The 18848-nt window shown below is 38.4% G+C and overlaps 1 long non-coding RNA gene across 3 annotated transcripts in view; it reads right to left on the minus strand.

Annotated features, from left to right (window-relative positions):
* LOC106031493 (uncharacterized) overlaps positions 1–18848 on the minus strand; it is a 62967-nt gene that overhangs the window by 40167 nt on the left and 3952 nt on the right. Inside the window, exons 3-5 of one of the 3 annotated variants that reach the window (XR_010833018.1) lie at positions 15523–15676; positions 11433–11545; positions 8016–10012 (exon numbers count right to left, since the gene is read on the minus strand). This is a non-coding gene — a long non-coding RNA (uncharacterized lncRNA). Of the gene's footprint in view, positions 1–1648; positions 1706–8015; positions 10013–11432; positions 11546–15522; positions 15677–15702; positions 17402–18848 lie in introns of those variants that run through there. The other 2 variants (XR_001204319.3, XR_010833019.1) reach the window with 2 other exon arrangements.

Here is an 18848-nt window from a genome sequence, read left to right on the forward strand (position 1 = left end):
CAGATACAAGTAGCAGATTTTCCAGGGTTATGCTATATATATATGCATGTATATAAAGCCATATAATGCAACTAGTCATACCACCCTTGTGTCAAAACTTAATGACTTTTTTAAGATAAACCATATGAGTGCAGTCACTACTCAGTGGGGAAACCTCTTGCTGCTATAGCAAGTCTGCACTATACTTGTTCTCTATGTATACTATGTGGAGGTTTTTCTGAAGTGACCTATTGGAGTGGCTGTGTATAAATTCTAATGCCCTGATCTAGTGTTTCCTGATGTCTTGAAGTACTCCAGCTACACGCTCGAGGAGAGACTTCACTAGCAATTCTTTGAAAATTCAATGAGATCAGATGTACTGGCCTCAGGAAGCAAGGAAGTAATAACAAGACCAGAAAATATACATCGTGATTTTATTTTTCAAAATATTATGTATTACTCCACCTAAAACATTTTCATATACTACTGTTTTTAATGGATTTGTAACGCTTTTCAGATGTAGAGCACTGATCCCACCTGAAAGGTTACATGTTATAGATATATTAGTTTTCTTAAAATTTTTCCACAGTGGAGATTATTCTCTAAGGGTTGTATTTTAGATATGGTGACAAGCTCTCTTCTATAGATACAGCAATATATATATAAATAGAAACAAGCACGTACATAGCCAAATAAAAAAAAAATAACAAAAATGTTTTATTTTAGGACAAATTTTAGTGAAGTAATATTTTCCTTACCATGTTATGTATTGTCCTCTCAATTGCATATTTCTGTTGTCCTCAAAGACAAAGTGCTTAAGGCAATCTCAGACCTTCCATTTATTATTTAAAATTGAAGTCATTACAGCTTTTAATACATTTAAAAGCAATCTCTGAATTTCTTTTTCACAGAACTAAACCAATGTTATATTCGATCTGTTTTCTGAACAATAGTGAAGCTTCTAATATATACAAATGTTAATCTGAACCTTGGCCTTAATGGAATCAATCTATCAGGCTTCTGCAACCTCTCCAAGTTTGCTTTTATGTGCAAAACAGCTGCAGCATTTGAATGTAGGAATTGACAGAAGTTCTTCAAATGATAATAAACTGAAAGAACTAGGATATGAAGATGGAGCATGAGACATGAAACATTTGGTCATGCTCTAATCCAAGATTTCTAAAGTGTAGGAATATGTTTTACTGAATCCCTCTGGACACAATATTCCTCAAATAATCCATGTACACTTTTTTCTAAAGTCACAATTTCCTAAAACATCAACCTTCCTTTAAGAGACTAGCTGAATAAGGCAAAGGTAATTATATTCACTGAAATTAAAAACAAAAGTCAGGTATTTGAGAGCTCTGAATGAAATCCCTTTCAATTTTTTAACATTTCTTTCAAAGAATGTTGAATGTCAGAAATCTCAGCACATGCAGTATCCAATTATTCTGATTTTATGATCATCATAAAAAAATTTAGCACGTTGTGAAACAGAAACTATGCAATTCATACCTAATGTACAAAACTGCTTTGTGAGAACGTCTCAACATTTCTCTGTATTCAGAGCTGCCAAAACAAACATCTTTACTATTGAAACACTTTGATAAATAATGAAAAATGATTGAAAAATTTTATCAAGACAGCATCAGTAATGCTGATAAGTTACCTTATCAGTAACATATATTGCTGGAGCATGCATTATAGAAGTCCTTCAGGTTGAGATCTACAATGGAAATAAACATTAATCAAGCTATTTTACTTACCACGGCTAGGAACATTATGTTGACTTGATGATTAATTAATTCAATATTCCTAAGGGAACCTTTAAAATAAGGGACTATGTTTAACCTTCTCTCTACAACAGTCAGTTAAGTACACAGAGTCCTAGGATGGCAAACAGTCTATTGAATGAATGATTCTGTAGTCATCAATGTCTCTCACACAGTTGCTGCCATGGTCCAGAAGTGAGTTCCAGGGGTTTCTACAGATCCTTCATTCCTATTTCTGTAGGCTCTATAGTCTTTACAATAGGTGATTTTTTTACCTAGCCTCATCACTAGTACCCCAACAGAAGAATATGGCAAAAAATCCTCAAAGTCCTCAGACAAGACATTTCCAGTGGACTGTATCTTATATCATCTGGTAACTACTTTGCACACTTTGACACTTTATTAATAAACCCTAGTATTAGTTGCCTATGATTTTCAACAGCAAATAATGTCTTAAGTTCATTTTAACAAAACAAATTCTTTTTTCCAGCCTTTCCAGAGCATATAGGTAACTGTTCATTGCTTACAATATTTTTTACCCTGCGGGACAGAGATCACTAGCAGACCAAAACCCAACATAAAGTAGTCTGTGAAAAGAATATAAAAGCAATCCAACAAAGAAACTATGTATGCATATTCCCACACATGCAAGGAAGCAAGCAAAGAAATGCAGGGAAGAAACAAATATAATATTCAGAGTTCAGCAGGGAGCAGTCAGTCTACACAAGATTTTCCAGTACCAAGGGAATAATATGATAGTTGCATATATTTAAAATAACAGTGTGAAAAACAAACAACGGGAAGGAAAACCCTTTAGAGTCCAAGCCCAAGACATAGTTAGTAAGCCACTTATACACTGATTAAACCTCATTTTAAGAACTAAAATTCTGCAGATAGCTTTGCATAGACTTTTTTCACTGTTTTAGAATCAGTGTCACCAGGTAATGCCTTCAGTCTTTTCATAGGCAAAGTCCTTATTGGCAGATTTAACCCAAAAAAGCTGGAAAGCTGGTCACTTATCCCCTATAAAACAGAAAATAAATAAATAAGCCCTAAGCTTTTAAATTCAAAGTTAAAAAATTGATTTGCTCCCACTCTCATTTTGTTTTAAAATGACTGAATCCTCTAAAACTACTGTGAGGGATTCTTAATTCTTATCAGTAAGGATGCCTAAATATTTAAAAGAGCAAACAGGTGACATAAAATTAGACAAGAAGTTAGTTATATCTGTGTAAATGGGGAAGTTCCAATTTTGGACTGGATTATATCTTGCATTCCATCAGCCTCCACTTGCACTATACGGCAGTGTAGGGACTGTTCTCTGGTTTGGGATGTGTGTGTTCATCCCACAGCCTGTGTGCATCTGTTGGGATACATGACAGGGACATATATAGTCCTTTCTTCCCTCTTGGAGCTTTGTGCTGAATAGCATGGCCAAACCTAGAATCGTGCTGTTGGTGTTCAAATGGCACTGGAAACTATCACACTAAACTTCACTGCCACATTTCCCATGCTGGTTTAGAATATCAAAGGAATCCTTTTATCATTTTGAGTCTAATTGAAGTGAGACAGGGACAACTCTAAAGGTTATACTCTGTGTTCTGTTCATAGTCCTGACCTCCTTACCTCATTTCCACTATTAATAGATATGCATTCCTTACACAATAAATGAGGCTAGTCTTGTAAGGGGAGTAGTATCTTTTAATAGCTGCACTGAAATAGTTGGAAGAAAACATAAGCTTGTAGAACCTAAAGGAGTGGGTTGTGTAATGAATACTATTCTGTTTTCTCCTGATAGAATAGCAGGTCTAATAAAAGATAATATACGTTGTCTCTCATAAATCATGCTTCATTTGTATCCTCAGTCCATCACATCTACAACAAACCTACTTTAGGCAGGTGACAGTTAACAAGCCAGTTTAAAACTGAGACGAATGGCCTAGTATTAAAAGATATACACACATCTTTCTTGAACATAACCACATAAAAGCTTCTTCTGTATTTCCTTAAATACCAATTAATTCAAATTTCCAGTTGCACCTTTAATTCACAAGTTTCAGCCAGTTTCATCCTCAGGATTTCCTACAACGCATCTATAAGTGATAAATTTCAGCAATACTATTAAATCAAACTCATTATATTAAAAGCCCATAATTTCTGTTTTGTTTTGTTTTGTTTTGTTTTGTTTTGTTTACAAAGGACAAGATTTATCATAGCTAACTCATGCCATCCACAAGTTAGGGTCCTAAACTTATCTAGTCACCTGGATTCTCTGGTGGAGCAAGAGACAAATATTTTGAGGGGATGAATGATTTGTCCAGGTGTCTAAGGTAGGTATGAACAACCATCATCTGAAAGTCAGCCTCCCTCTTCTCTGACTACACAAGGAGCCAAGATAACTTGTTCAGTCTATGGCCTAAATGGAAGGGTCTAGTTCTATGTGAGATGCCCTATCATTACCATTGCTGCTCCAGAAGAGCAAAGATTTCCCTTAATGTCATTTGTCATACCTGCCAGCCCTATGTCAAAATCTTACAAAATGTAGGGCATCTGAAATGACAGTTAGGGCACCTGGAATGGCACTACATGTCTTTGTTTAAGGGAACTGACTCCTACTGTAGGTATCTAACTAGGAGAAAGTAAAATTAAATGAGAGAAATTTTAGCCACGGGAAAAATAGCAAAGTCTGTACAGTTAAAAGATGTTCAGGATAACAGTATAAAGATGAGAGAGAGAAAAGGACAGAAAGCAATTAAGGTAACGCAGCTCCTTCTTTCCTGCTAAGGCAAAGAGAGATCTCTTCAGACCAGTTCTGTGATCAAAGCTACCCTTCTCCCCAGAGTTCCCTACTTCGGATGCTAAAAAAAAAAAGCTTGCCTTGTTTCAATCTACTTTAACCAGTGTCAAAAGAAACTTACCTTAGGGCTGAGGAATGTGTTTGTTTTCACAGGGTTAGAAAATACTTTGTGTTTGTATCCTGCAGCACGCTTGCTGTTGCTAAAGGCAGTGTTAAGCACTTTCTATTTGCAAATTCACAAAGCCATGCATGCCTTCATGAGGCCTGTGTCTCCACCACAATCAAAACCACATTTATAGTTACACACAATCTGTTGACTTGATGTGAATGGATAGCACATGAGAAGTCACGTTTGCTTTTGCATTTGCAATTTCTTTCAGTGCTCACTTTCAAAGCAGGATTTTGCAAAACCACAGAATTTGCCTATTTTTAAAATCTTAAATATCTCACCTTTCCTCTGCTCACTAAGAAAAAGAAACCTAGATTCTGCATTGTTTTATTTGAGAACTTCATGGATGTGCAGTTTCTGGATGCAGAAAGTTGGGTTCTGAATTCATTTCATTTCATTCTTTGGATATACATCTTGATTAGATTATTCTGCATCTAACTCATTTTAAAAAGAGGTGTTAAAAACCACTATCAGATTTCCAAATCTAGTTCACACCCTTTGGCATGCTAAGAATTTTAATATATCTCATACTCCATGCTTTATTGTAATAGTTATGAATTCTGCATTTACAATCTATGCTCGTTACTACGTATGTGATTTAATAGTCAAAGAGAGAACTGCTCTATATCACTTCATATAGTATGAGCCATGTGACAACCATTTCTGTCCTGCAAAATGAATCAGAAATGTCTGCTTTTATTCATTGCAACATGAGTGTTTGAAGGCCCTGGAATTATAATACCATTTTATAACCACGTTTGTGTAAAGATATTTGTTTCTTTTTCTAGTATTTGATAAGAATGCAGTAAATCTAACAGACAGTACATAAAACAGATGTGAACTATGAACACTTGCTTAGAAAATGTGGGATGACATAGGAAAAGATAACACCATCTTCCAGGCTTCATGATACTTGCCCCAGTTCAAGAACAGATGTTTTAAAATGAAAGTATTTATTCTAAATTAGCTGGTCCTCCCTGACCCTCTGAGACATTCAACTTCAGTGTAAGTCTTTTATATGCCTCAATATGCTCATTTCAAGTCAGCTTTGCATCTGATGGTACAAAACTCTTCCATTTGTGCAGCTGAAACTCCTTTTATGTGAAGATCCACATTCAAAAGTGACAGCAAATGCAAGCTACCTGGGCTTTTTGGATGAATGTGCCTGTCCTTTTTGCCAAGAACAAGGGGAGTCTTATTTGCAATAATGCATGTAACAAGAGGGTCACGGTAAGGCACGCCACACCAGTTTAGCCAGGCCTCGTATTCCTTCGAAAAGAACATCTGCCAAGGTGAAATCAGAGCAGACTGGACAAGACCATAAATGTGCTCTAGAAGTTACAAGGAGTACAGACCAAATTGACACTGGCAATACACATATGGGTTGTCATCTTGTTAGTGAATATATTCAAAGCTAGCTCCAATTCATCGAATACCTTCAGGCTCCATTGCCCTTTCCTTTCACCCAGCTGCTGTTTACAGAGAAAAGGAATCCATTCGGTTTTGCTGAGCGGATCAAAGTGTAGCAAGCTATATATGGCCTGCAGTGGAGGAAAACAGAGTGGCATGCCATACTGCTACACTGACGTAAAGTAATTACAGGCATCAACAGTGACACATTGACTTTTGCACCTATTGCAGTATTTTAAGCCTGTTTCCAGCATGCTATCAAGTACAGAGTTCAGCAACCAGCAGCCCCAGTCAAAATATGCATATGTCAGCCACAGGGGGCTGGGACACAAAGAACAACCCCAGACACGGACTTAGCAGCTCACCTCTGACTCAGCACTATCTAAGCCACCTGGGCAAATGACAGGACAGGTAAGGGTGTGCTAGCAAAGAAGACTGCGTACCCAGCAAAGGAGACAGAAAGGAGAAGTAGCAAGCTTCAACCACAGCTGTTTATAGAAAAAAAGGAAAGGAAGGTGCTACCCTTATTAACAGATTCTTAGAGTATATTTATTGCACAAAAGTTTCTATTAATTCTAAAATCCTTCATTTCTGAATTTAGCTAGTCTGGGTACTGCCAGCACAGAAAGAGAACTGTGCTCAACTCTGCCAGGCTCTGTGAGCGCAGATGAGGAGGGGGTACCATATCTCACTCCCCACACCTTCATTTAAAAGCAAAGACAACAATTCCAAGCTCTCTTAAAGGCTTTGCAAAGCACTGGAGGACACATGTCATTCTTCAAGAAAAATCTACTGCTCAGTCAACAATTGCCAGTCTTCTTTAGAGAAATACAGTAGGACAGATTTTGTCCATGGACTACTCTGAACTAATTCTTGCAGTCCTTGTAGGGATAGAAAGCACAGCATATGAAGACCTGCTGTAAAAAGTGAAGAGACATTTTTGAAAATTCACAGTAGCAAGACATTTTAACCTGTAAGCTTTCTGCCATCAAAGCATCATGAAGCATCTGGACCGGAGAACCTGGCCCCTGCACAGAATAAACTCCACAGGGATGGGTGCACATTTTTGCTGATTTTGTGACTCAAAGCCTGCACAGTAAGTACAAATAAAGAATCATTATGTTACAAAGTCCACCTCTCCTCTTCCTTTCTTAAAGCATTATGCCGATCACTGAGACATAGGTTTCACTTAATCCAGTATAACCCAGTATAATTCAGTATGTGAATTATGGAAACAGTTTTATCATAGTCATCAGTATCACAAAAAAGCACAACTGTTTTGCAATGCATTTCATTTTCACTGACAACTCCCAATTCATGGGGTCTGTAGACTTAGCAAAATGTTATTTTGTTAATCCAGTCCTTTTTTTCTTCTTCTTTTTTATTTTTTCCCCACATCCAATACGTCTTCATGCCTTATGAGGCTGTAACAGAATGTTTTAATGAGGCATTAACAGTCTGCTGTATTGGTCCTCCACCCAGCCTACTGTACAGGCTTGGCACGGTGCAATAGACAGACCTTGCTCCTCATCTGACAATGGCAGAAAGCATGCAGAAAGCATGCACAGCCACTGTGCAGTGTGAGTATTACACCGTATCACCCTTCTGCAATTACACCTGGTCCCTTCCTGACCAGCCTAAGAAAAAGCACTAATGGCTTTGATGAAGCCCAAATACATAAACTTCACATTGGCACATACAGATCACTCAAATGCATTTCTCATAACTCCCTATAGAAGAAAAAAAAAGAAAGAAAAAAAAAAAGAACCTTGTTTATTTGCCTCCTACAAACATTGTGTAACAGTTATCTACCATAGGACAAGAATGTCAAATGAGCAGAAGAAAGATGTAATAAAGCAAACGATGTGCTTGGAATACACATCTCTTGGAATGAAATAGGCTTTACTTGAAGATTTATATCACTGCAGAATCTAAGCCAGGCTAAAAAACAATGTAATTGCAAGCTAGTTACCATACCCCATGCAGAGAAACCTAGTATTGTTTTATAGACTGGCTTATGGTTAATAACTATGGGAAACAGTACTATGGGAATGGCATGTTCCAGTTGACACGCACAACTTCATCTTAAAAGATTATTTTTATTTTTTTTCAGTCATCTGTACAAGAAAACTTCATGAAAAGTCAGACTAACAAAAAGGAAGGAGGATTTGTTTCAAGGGAAAAAAACATCGCTTGCAATGAATGTTTAAGAACCTTCTAGCTCCTCTGGTTTTGATCAACATGAATCGTTTATGAACTGCTCTTAAAACTGACATAGCAAACAAATCTCATCAGAGAAAAATACAACACACCACTGAGCTGTAGCAAATGATTTCCCTTAGGGTTATGCTTTGTCACGTGTCCAGAAAAGACCAAATAAAAACATGTCTTTGCTAAAATAAACTACTTTTTCAAAATTCAGCATCCTTCCCATTCACCAAGCTTTTATTTTTGAAGCAAGATTTTGCTTTCTTTTTGGTTTACATGCTGATTACAGCTTTCAACAAATGCCAGTAAGAACTGAGCAACTTCACCAGACTCCTCAGACGATGTTTCATCTGGCTGTATAACAGCTGTACATGATATTTGAAGCTCAGAAGCCCCAGGTTTATGATTAACAATTTAATGCAAGTTACGTCACGGGAGAGGCACCTTGTGCAATCTTCTTACATAATTTACTGTACACAGTATTCATTCCAATGTGAGTTGTAAGTCATCCATGAGTAAGTCCTGAAGAATTAGAGGAAGCTGTAAGCAATATACATGCCAGCCTGATGACAATGAGCATTTGTGATTTGTGAATAACTTGGTATTAATCTTTAAGTTTGGGGTTTCCAACTGTTAAGTGTAATCATCAGAAGCCTTCATACTTCTGACATAATCTTTTACATTCCTAAGATGCACAATGGGCCTTTTGGCCAAATTTCTTCCAAATTGCTGTCTTCGTTAGTGCTTGCTGCAGAAATTTATTATGAACACGTTCATAGCTTGTGATGGCAGAATGATGAACTTCTGTCAAAGCCAGGGTTTAACATGATCCTGCCCAGATTTAACAATAAATAACTTCATATGTATGTATGACCTCACTAGATTCTTACCTTTTATGACTTCTCCTTTTCCCTCACCTGGGACTGTTTTTATCTTATATACATAAGGTTGCTCATGCATTTGAATGAATGAGGATTTCATTCAAATCAGTAGTTTGCAGCAACATTCATAATAAAAAAAATGCTAAATGCAGCAGTTGTAATAGAGGTTTTCAGGGTGTATTTTAAATGGAAGATTGTTGATGAACCGATAGAAAATGAACCGTGCTTGTGGGACTACAATAAGAAGACACAAATATTTGCCATCAGAAACAAACCCAGTAAATATATTGTTCAGTAAATATGGGCATCCCTAATACAAGTGTAAAGCGTTGTCATTCACCTCCTTTGAAAAATATGAAAGATTCCCAAACCTCTTCCATTGGAGAAAGCATTCCTACAGCTACATTTCACTCACATGCCTGTAAATTTTTTTTGCTCTTAGTTTATGGACACTTTTTGAATTACAAACCTGATAGCAGAGGGAACTTCCTTTATTTCACTGTACACATAAAAAGTGAGTTACACATAACAATATGAGCAATGCATTGTATGCCTGGTATATTAAACATTATAATGCCTGGTGTATTAAACATTATACTACAGCAGAGAAATGAGATCTTTCCATTTAAAACCTGCAGGCAGGCTCCAAATATTAACACAGTTTCTAAATGGAAGTAAGAATAGCCAAACTTGTTTTGTGACATCGTGTCCTCTTCATCCATAAAGTGCTTAACTCAAACATCTCTTATCACACGAGACTTGTCAGACCACCGGGATTCCCTTGGCATCAGGAATTCTGTCTCAATAAAGCAATCAAATGGATGGAAAACTAGGTCACTGATCAATTTTTTCTCTGGGATGCTCAAATTGTCCTTAAGTCTGCCGAATTTGACTTATGTGAGTGATCCCTGTTGTACTGAGGAAATTCTCAGAGGGCATCACAGAATCAGAATGACAGAATCGTCTAGGTTGGAAGAGACCTCCAAGATCATCTAGTCCAACCTCTGACCTAACACTAACAAGTCCTCCACTAAACCATATCACTAAGCTCTACATCTAAACGTCTGTTAAAGACCTCCAGGGATGGTGACTCAACCACTTCCCTGGGCAGCCCATTCCAATGCCTAACAACCCTTTCGATAAAGAAGTTTTTCCTAATATCCAACCTAAACCTCCCCTGGCGCAGCTTTAGCCCATTCCCCCCTCGTCTTGTCACCAGGCACGTGGGAGAACAGACAGACCCCCACCTCGCTACAGCCTCCTTTAATGTACCTATAGAGAGCAATAAGGTCGCCCCTGAGCATGGAGCTGCCAGAGTATCCTTTCACCATCTCCTCTAATGGCCCTCTTCTATTGCAAGTGGCACAGACAGAAGGCAGCATGAACTCTCTGCTGGTACAAATCCCAAGTATGCTGGTGACCAGCCTGATATGGGATGGCCACAGGCCCACAGCCACAAAGTGAAGCTTTCTACTAGCCTCAGCCTGACTGTAAACTTATCCTGCTGCAGCATTTGTGTAAGCTGCCAATGACCAGTTCTGCTTTATACTATACTCAGCTGATGTTAATCATAGTAGGTGAAATTGTCAGGAATGATATATGGCACACCTGCACAACTGGAGTAGTGATAGAAATCTGCACATGGAAAGTGTGCCATTGCTAGTGTTTTTTCCAGGAAGCAACTGAGTCTCAGTGTAAGGATCTAATTTTCCTTTACATAATTACTTTAAATGCAATGTTTTGGCAGAAGTTGCCAGCTGCAGCTACACACTGTATTTCACAAAACCCAAATTCTGATCTGATAATGTAGCTCAATTTTCCACTGCCTGCTCACTGACCTATGACTTTCCATATGGTTTCCCTTAAAGCCTTAATGTAGCTGTGATCTCCTGGTATGTCTATTTGTACATAACAGCGTATGCAGTTGAACCACAAATGAATACAGCAGGATATTCCAGACAGGCAGACATAGAACTGTGTTATTAAATACACACATGTATGTACATATACAAAGACTGACAGAGCCAGGCACGTAGCATAAAACCTAAGAATCAGAGTCAGAAGTTAATGGTTGGATCAGGATCAGGATTGCACTGCCAGGCATTATGGTGAAAGAAAATGGTATGACCACGTTCAGTGTTCTTTCAAATGGCCTGTTCATTAGGGCAGAGAGGGAAGACTGTCAACTTAAGTCCTAGAAGAATTAGATGTAATACCTGAATCTCAACAAATGTGTAAGCTATCTTCTTCTCAGTCTGATGGTCCTGTTCCCAATGGATTCCAAAGACAATAATTTCTCTCACTCTGCTCCTGGGCTCAAAGTAATTCCCTATTTCACACAGAAATGGCCTTTGTGAGTCTGACTGAAGAATTATGATTTAGCATTAATAATTATGCAAGTGAGGGGCTAGGTGAGGCTACCAATGGTACAGGACATAAGTGTATCACTATATAACTCCAGCATGTCTAAGATATTTACTTAGCTTTATCCAGATTAATAGCACTGAGGAAAAATAATGCTGATAAGAGATCTCCCCAGCCACAAGTTCGTTCCGACCTATTACTACAACAGTTCCTCTCCTTATTATTCTCATGTAGGTTCTTTCCAGGTAACATTATTTCTGCCCAGGATCACTAAGTACAAAACGTGTAAGTAAAGAATAATCAAATTACATGCCTTTTTATAGAGTACCATTTAGGGAAAAAATTATTTGGAATGTAATTTAAAGCTTATGGAGTCAAACTTCCATGTTCGTTCTGGATTCATGAGCACTGTCTTAAGTTTGGCTAATGTGTTTGTGGTGTTTGTTGTTTGTTTTTTTTTCACAAGGTAGAACAATAAAAACAGCTCTGCCAGAGAGAGATTTAAGACTTAACCAGAAATTCATGATAAGAAAATTCCCCGTGCTGCAATGAGGGGTCACGTGGGCTGAGTAAAGGTAATAGCCAGAATTCCAAAGGCTGGTTATCCACTTGGAGGACCTTAATTTTGGGATGTCAAATTTGAGACATCTCAAAAAGACTGGGTTTTAAAAGGACAGGTGTTCCACGTTTTTCAGAAAGTTCGTTCCATGATGGTCACTAAAAGTAATGAGCCAGTAAATCTTGGAAAAAAGTGCTTTATTGCAAGAAGAAAGATTGTTTACATTAAGGGAAAATGTCCTTTTTCCATTTTGCATATGGTATTTGAAAACCCTGCCAGCATCTGCAGAACATATGTGTTTTAATGACTGTACAGGAAAAGGCAGCTGTAAGGAAACTGATAGCTATGAAATTCTAAATTAAATTTTACATAAGATACCTTTATTAGTGGCTGGAAGCTTCTGTATTTAGAGGAAACACTCTGTCTCTCTGTGTCCAACTCAGCTGCCTTAGAATCATGATATAGCAATAACTATAGCAGATGTCACTAGATTTATACAGAGATGGATTATGTTATTCCCCTAGTTAGTTTACAGCTGCTTTATGCTATGCTGCACCCAGTTATTGTGTGCAACTAAATAAAAAATGTCATCAAAGGCCTCCCTCTGTGATGACAAATGGTGCTAAAAAGGTGCGTGGTTTATTGGAGGGTGGGGAAGGGAGGGCAGGGCAGGCTGAGGGGTGCAAGCCACCTTTAGTGTATTTCTAAGATAAATTGTGTTTACATTTCCCTGGCATCCAGCGTGCAATGACCTTGGAGCCCTACTATTCTCTCAGTGACTGCATGTCAGTTGTGAAGCCAAAGTACTCAGGTAGCTGTGCTCTGCTGCAGAAAGCCAGATAGCAAAGGACAGTGCCAGGCTATCCTTCACTTTTAAGAGGATAATGTACCAGATTATACATCCTTTTGTCTCTGTGCCTTTCTTTTAGTACCTCTTACTCCTTGCACACAACTGCAGAACTGCTTAGGAATGCATTACCATCCACAGCTGCTTCACCACCTCTGTGTCCTACCACTCCTCAGATTCTACATCATTATTGGAATCCCTCCAACAGCCTACAGAGACATGAAGCTTCCTGTCCCATGCCCTTTCTATTAACTCTCTGCACTACATCTGCTCCCTCAGAAAGATTTTTTTCCAGGAAGCTATACATTTTTAAACTGTTGTAACAGAACTACTCAATCTGCTCCTTTTTTTTGGCTTTTTTTTGTTTTTTTTTTTGTTTTTTTTTTTTTTTTTTTTGTTTTGTTGTTGTTGTTGTTTTTAATTTAACTGTGTCCAGCGGCACAAGCATCATATATCCCAGATGTCCAAAACAAACCGTTTATACCCAGCTACCTTCTAAATGATGACAAAACATGCAATTCCTGCCCCTTGATAACATACATTCCTTTATCAGATGAAATAACCTAGACATTCAAGGCTTTGAATATCACTAAGTCCAAGAGACCAGAGACTGGCACCAACCTACATATCTTAGCTGCACAAGACTGCAAAAGGGATATTACTTCCCAATTCTACATGAAGGGCAGCCAGAAAGAATACCAATTGGTGAAGCCCAGTCATTTCAAGTAAACTAATGTTCTAGCACCATAGGAAAATCTTGATAGACAGACAGCATATGTGACTTGTGGATGAGCTGATAATTTGGAAGTGCTCTTAACAGAGTACTTTTCAAGAACATCATGTACAAAATAAAAAAAAAAAAAGTTTTCCAACCATAATGGCAAGAGCATAAACGTTGTGTAAAGCATTCAGTGGCTACCAATATGCTGAGAGAACTTCACTGACTGAACACAAACTGAAAAAAATGCAAAGAGCATTGCAGACATCATTGTCAGAATCAGCCCATTAAGCCCTGAGCTCCATGTAGAAAAGGATCTTTCAATCACCCATTATCGTCATCTTCGAACTATCAAAGCATTGACTATCTTGTTTGTTTATGTACATCAAAATTCTGGACACATTTCAGCATCTTACTGCAGCGAAAAGACCTTTTCTTTCCCATTAAGGTGTCTTGCTTTGTTATACAAGTACAGTACCCATAAGTACCCCAAGCAAATATATCTGGCCCCTCCATGACCATGCAAAGAAACAGACGCTATTGTATAGGATACAGCCATGTTCCCAGCTCTCCCCATCTGCCTGCCACCTCAGGAGAAATGTGAACAGGCAGGTCCTGCGTCCCAGCCCCTTTCCCTTGCCTTCCTGAACACTTGGGCAAACACACAGCATGTCATCATATCTGCTAGGAACCCAGCTGCAGCCAACGATCAAAGACCAAGTCCTTTTTTTCTAATGCAACATTGAAGACATACTCAAGAGCCTACCCTTCACCTTCCCCCTCCCTTTTGTTCTCCCCACAACTGGAAACTCTTCTGACTGAATATGATATCACTGGGATTGATTGCACAAGATGCACCTGAACGCCAGTCAAAATGTTTAACCTTCCATTCACCCACACACTCTGAGACACATAATCTTCTTCAAACAGTCACCCTATGATTTGCAGGTAGGGAAAAAGCGAATGGTGAGGCAGCAAAGTAAATACTGGTCTTAAAATGAACTGAACTGAAACATTCTGTAAGCAGGTGTTGCTAAACAGCAAAGTCCTTGTTTGCAATACACGTTATTTTACCTTCAACCCACAGTGATTTTATCACACCTCACTTGTAAATTCTGAGAATGAATTCTTACAAACCCAAGGCCTTCAGTTATTCACACTGGCAAAGCCATCGTTAGAGATGTTGTCCTGCTGAATCTGTTAGGGCTGACACAATGCCTGTACTTGTGCATCAGCATAAATAAGGCACAAAGAATGGGCCAGCTATTCCCATAGAACATGGACAGGAGGTCTGCACCACACATACCCAGGAAGCCTACGCTGCCCTAGAACTGAAAGCGGTGGAACCACATCAGCCCAAGACAGCATTTGAGCTAATAAGCCCATGGCAATACTCTTACTGATACCTAAGCTATTTGGCAGGCTGCTGCTGCTGCATTGCACCAGGCAACAAAACAAATTGGGCTTTAGCTCAGAAGCCCCAATCCATTACACAGAGGAGATGAAAGACACAGCATATTTCATCAGAACCCAGGATAGTGAGAAAAGAATCCCTTAAAAAGCAATTGTTCTTAGGGCATGACACTTTCTTTATATTCACACACCCAGTTTCATCCTAACATTTAGCCAATTTCAGACAATGAATATCCCAACTGTGGGGAAATTCTTGTCACAGTGCAGACACTACTAGATTCCTAGAACATGCAGATGTGAAATTGGATCTTCCTCCATTCTCAGAGGAAGTATTCTCTCACAGAATTCAACAGAGATGCATACACCAGACAAGGTGCCCTGGCAGTCACAGAAGTGCTCACTTACTTCCCTTCCTGGTAGCCTTCTAACCGCAAAAATGACGGCTCTGTTCTCCAAGTGTGAAACAGCAACCACTGAAGACATCACGTTTATCATCATTTCTCAGATTTCTACTGATTTGAGCCATGGGCCTTTTTGCTTTCTTTGCCTCTTTCTGCCACTAAAAAGTAGACATGAATCTATATTATCATCACTATAGAATTAGCAGTGCTGTTTGCTTCTTCATTCTCAGAAGGATCAATTATCAATAAATAATTAACAAGAGTGCTTGAAAGCTCAGAAATAGACTAAAAACTGAAATGTTTTCAGATGAATGCATGTGCTTTATCAATCAATTTTACCGTGGCCAATCACAAAATATTTCTTAACTCTCTTTCTAATGGCCCACATTATATCAAAATACAAATGCCCTTGCCAAATAATGCAGAATGTCAATCATGTCACTATGTCACTAAGGCTTTTTTTTTTTTTTTTTACTTCATGGACCAATTTCAGTCTAAAAAATAAACAAGTCATATAACTACCATAAAACAACCCCAAATTTTAAAAAAACAGGGCTTTTAACTATGGATTTCATCAAGTTTTTCACTGTATTTTCTGTTCTTAGGATATGTTACAATATGTAACAGGACAAGTGACATGATAGAACAGACGAGGGGCCAGATTGCCATGTTATCTTTCAATATAGAGCCAATATAGATTCAGGGATGGAAAGGAAGGAAACTTTCCATAGCTGGAAGTACTTATGCTGATTTCCTATCTTTGACTTGCTAGAGTAAGTTCTTGTAAATGATGTGCTCTCTGTGACCTGCTGATCAAAAGAACAATCTCAAAGACCCAGCTTACAGAAGTGTTCCTTCTCCACACTAGACAGGGAATGTGCATGTCAGCACACAGCTGCAAGCTGAAATCCCTTTCCATATTACAGAATCTTGATGCCCTGTAGGTTCTACTGTAGTACCACGGTTACCAGGCCTTCATCCCTGAAGCCCAGAGTCTGACCATTTATCTGAAGATTCACAGTCTTTACCACCCTGGTGTTACATCTAAAAATTTTTATTAAGGAAACTGGGAATAACTGACAGATGGCTTTGTGTGGTGGTGCAGCCCTTATACTCACAGCCCAAGGCAGAATGTCTTACTTTGACCTGAGGGTTGGTTTGAGGTTCTCCTTAAAACAAAACTTCTGTTGAAAAAAAAGTTATCTAAACAATCATATTTTATTTTAGCTGATAAATGTGAGAAAGAATAAAGAAGTGAAAATGGACAGAATAGACAGCATAAACAGTCAGAAGAATGAACAGCATGCGTGTTTACAGTTAAATTTCCTTTTATGAACAGTAACCTATTATTGGCTCTGGAAAGGATGTTTACAGGAGGTTCAAAGACTTGACAATTACATGTAATTGCAATAACATATTGTACCATCTAGAGAGCTACAAAAAAAAAATACCAGTGGTATATATCTGTATCTATTTTTGTATGCATATCATACTCTGAGATAGCAGAAGGCACTGTTTTTCCTACAGTTATACAGACTGGTTTGTTCTGGCCAAAGTCCTTTGGAACTGTGAGAGGCATTTGTCAGGACAGAAACAAAATCATACTTTACACCATTAATTCTTTGTTGTAACTAGTGAACAGGATAAATGAGGGTGAGGGGAGCAAGCATGGCAGCTCCAGTAATGTGCTCTAGAGTTGTTTTCCAGCAAGCATTATTTGAACCGATATGCACAGTCACTACAAAAAAGATGCTTACGTGAGACTCCCACACATTGTATACACGAGGGGTTCAGTGGCAGGAGGTGATAGGGGTTGGAGGTAGTGTGCTAATTCTCATCTCCCTCACTGGTCCCAGATCAGGAGCAAAGGCACATGAAACAATCTGAAATTTGTATCACACTAAAATTAGGAAGGGAGACAAAACTCTCTTTTCCTTGGGAACTGACTGCTCCCTGCAAGAATCTGCATCATCAGACAAGTAATTTGATTAAGCCCAGTGTATGTTTTCAGCTAACAAATATTTAATTCACAATGGACCTACTCTCCATCAAGTTGCATCTGATCTCTTATCCTTTGTGAAGCAGAATAAAACCGTGCTCTTCTGGTTTGGTCACATTTCATACTCACTGCATGGTGAAAGGTTATGCTGAAAGGTTGCTGAGAACCAAGTCCAGAAGTCCAGGTGGTATTTCAGGCCTTGGCTTGTTATACTGAGGATTTGCTAGGAATGCAGCTACATTGGTGCAAATCCTCTGTATTGGCAGAGTAAAGGACTGCACACACTACACATTGTTGCAATCCACCTTGGATTCTAGCAGGGGTTAAATTCTGCAACTCAGGCTAGACAGAGGAAGATTCTAGGGAGACAATGCTTTTACTAAACATTGCAGGGACACACAGCCCCACGCAAATGGAGAGACTTAGTCCCTTCTCATTCCCCGTAGTAAATCCATCCTTGAGCTCAGCAGTTCCAGTGTAGGAAATGGATGGTATAGGAATTTTTGATCAGTTCTTGCTCTGTCTCAGTTTTACATCTGAATTTGAGGCTGGATAAGCTTCAGACAATCTAACACTCTACATTACTTTATGATTCTTTTTGCCTCAATCAGTTTGGTTTTATTACTAAGTAACATAAAAATTCCTTGCTCAATTTTATGCTTTCCAGAAGACTAGCTAGGGGTGGCTGAACATATTCACTGACTGTTTAAGGAAACCATGGGAATTAACGAGGAAAAAGGTTTGTCTTCTCTATCCTCCTTACATAACATTATTGTTCTTTCCAGAGTTCTTCGGAGTGTATTCTTCATTTGGTTAGGTTTGTCCAAGCTGGTTATAAGCTTTTTTATTTAACAAGAAGGAGCTGTATGAAAACACCACTTTGAGTAATGTTAGATAAACATAAACTATCTGTCAAAGCAGAGCAAGTACAATTTTATTTGTAAGAACCACTAGACCTCAGGAATTCTGCTGTCATTTCAATCCTGCCCATTTCTGAGCCCTAAAGCAATGAGAGATTCAAGTAGGGATGGATTCCCTCTGCTCTGTGCAAAGTAGACTCTGTGTATTATAGGTTTGGCATTTCTCCTGCCTAACTAGTATTTCTGCTTAGGCTAAAATATTTCACTGTTAAAACAACCAGCCAGTGAAATCCTTTCTCTCTCATGTAGTTTTCAAGCCAGCATCTTTACTCAGCCAAACCTCTTTCAGTCTTACGTAGAAGATTTCTCTAGTACACAATCACAAAGTGATTCAGAGCGGTCATTGCTTCAGTGTTAGAATATTATGTTTATAACAGCCTATAAAGATGATGTAAACAGCAAAATGCTGTA

This window comes from Anser cygnoides, chromosome 7 (assembly GCF_040182565.1).
Source record: "Anser cygnoides isolate HZ-2024a breed goose chromosome 7, Taihu_goose_T2T_genome, whole genome shotgun sequence".
Classification (NCBI taxonomy): domain Eukaryota; kingdom Metazoa; phylum Chordata; class Aves; order Anseriformes; family Anatidae; genus Anser; species Anser cygnoides.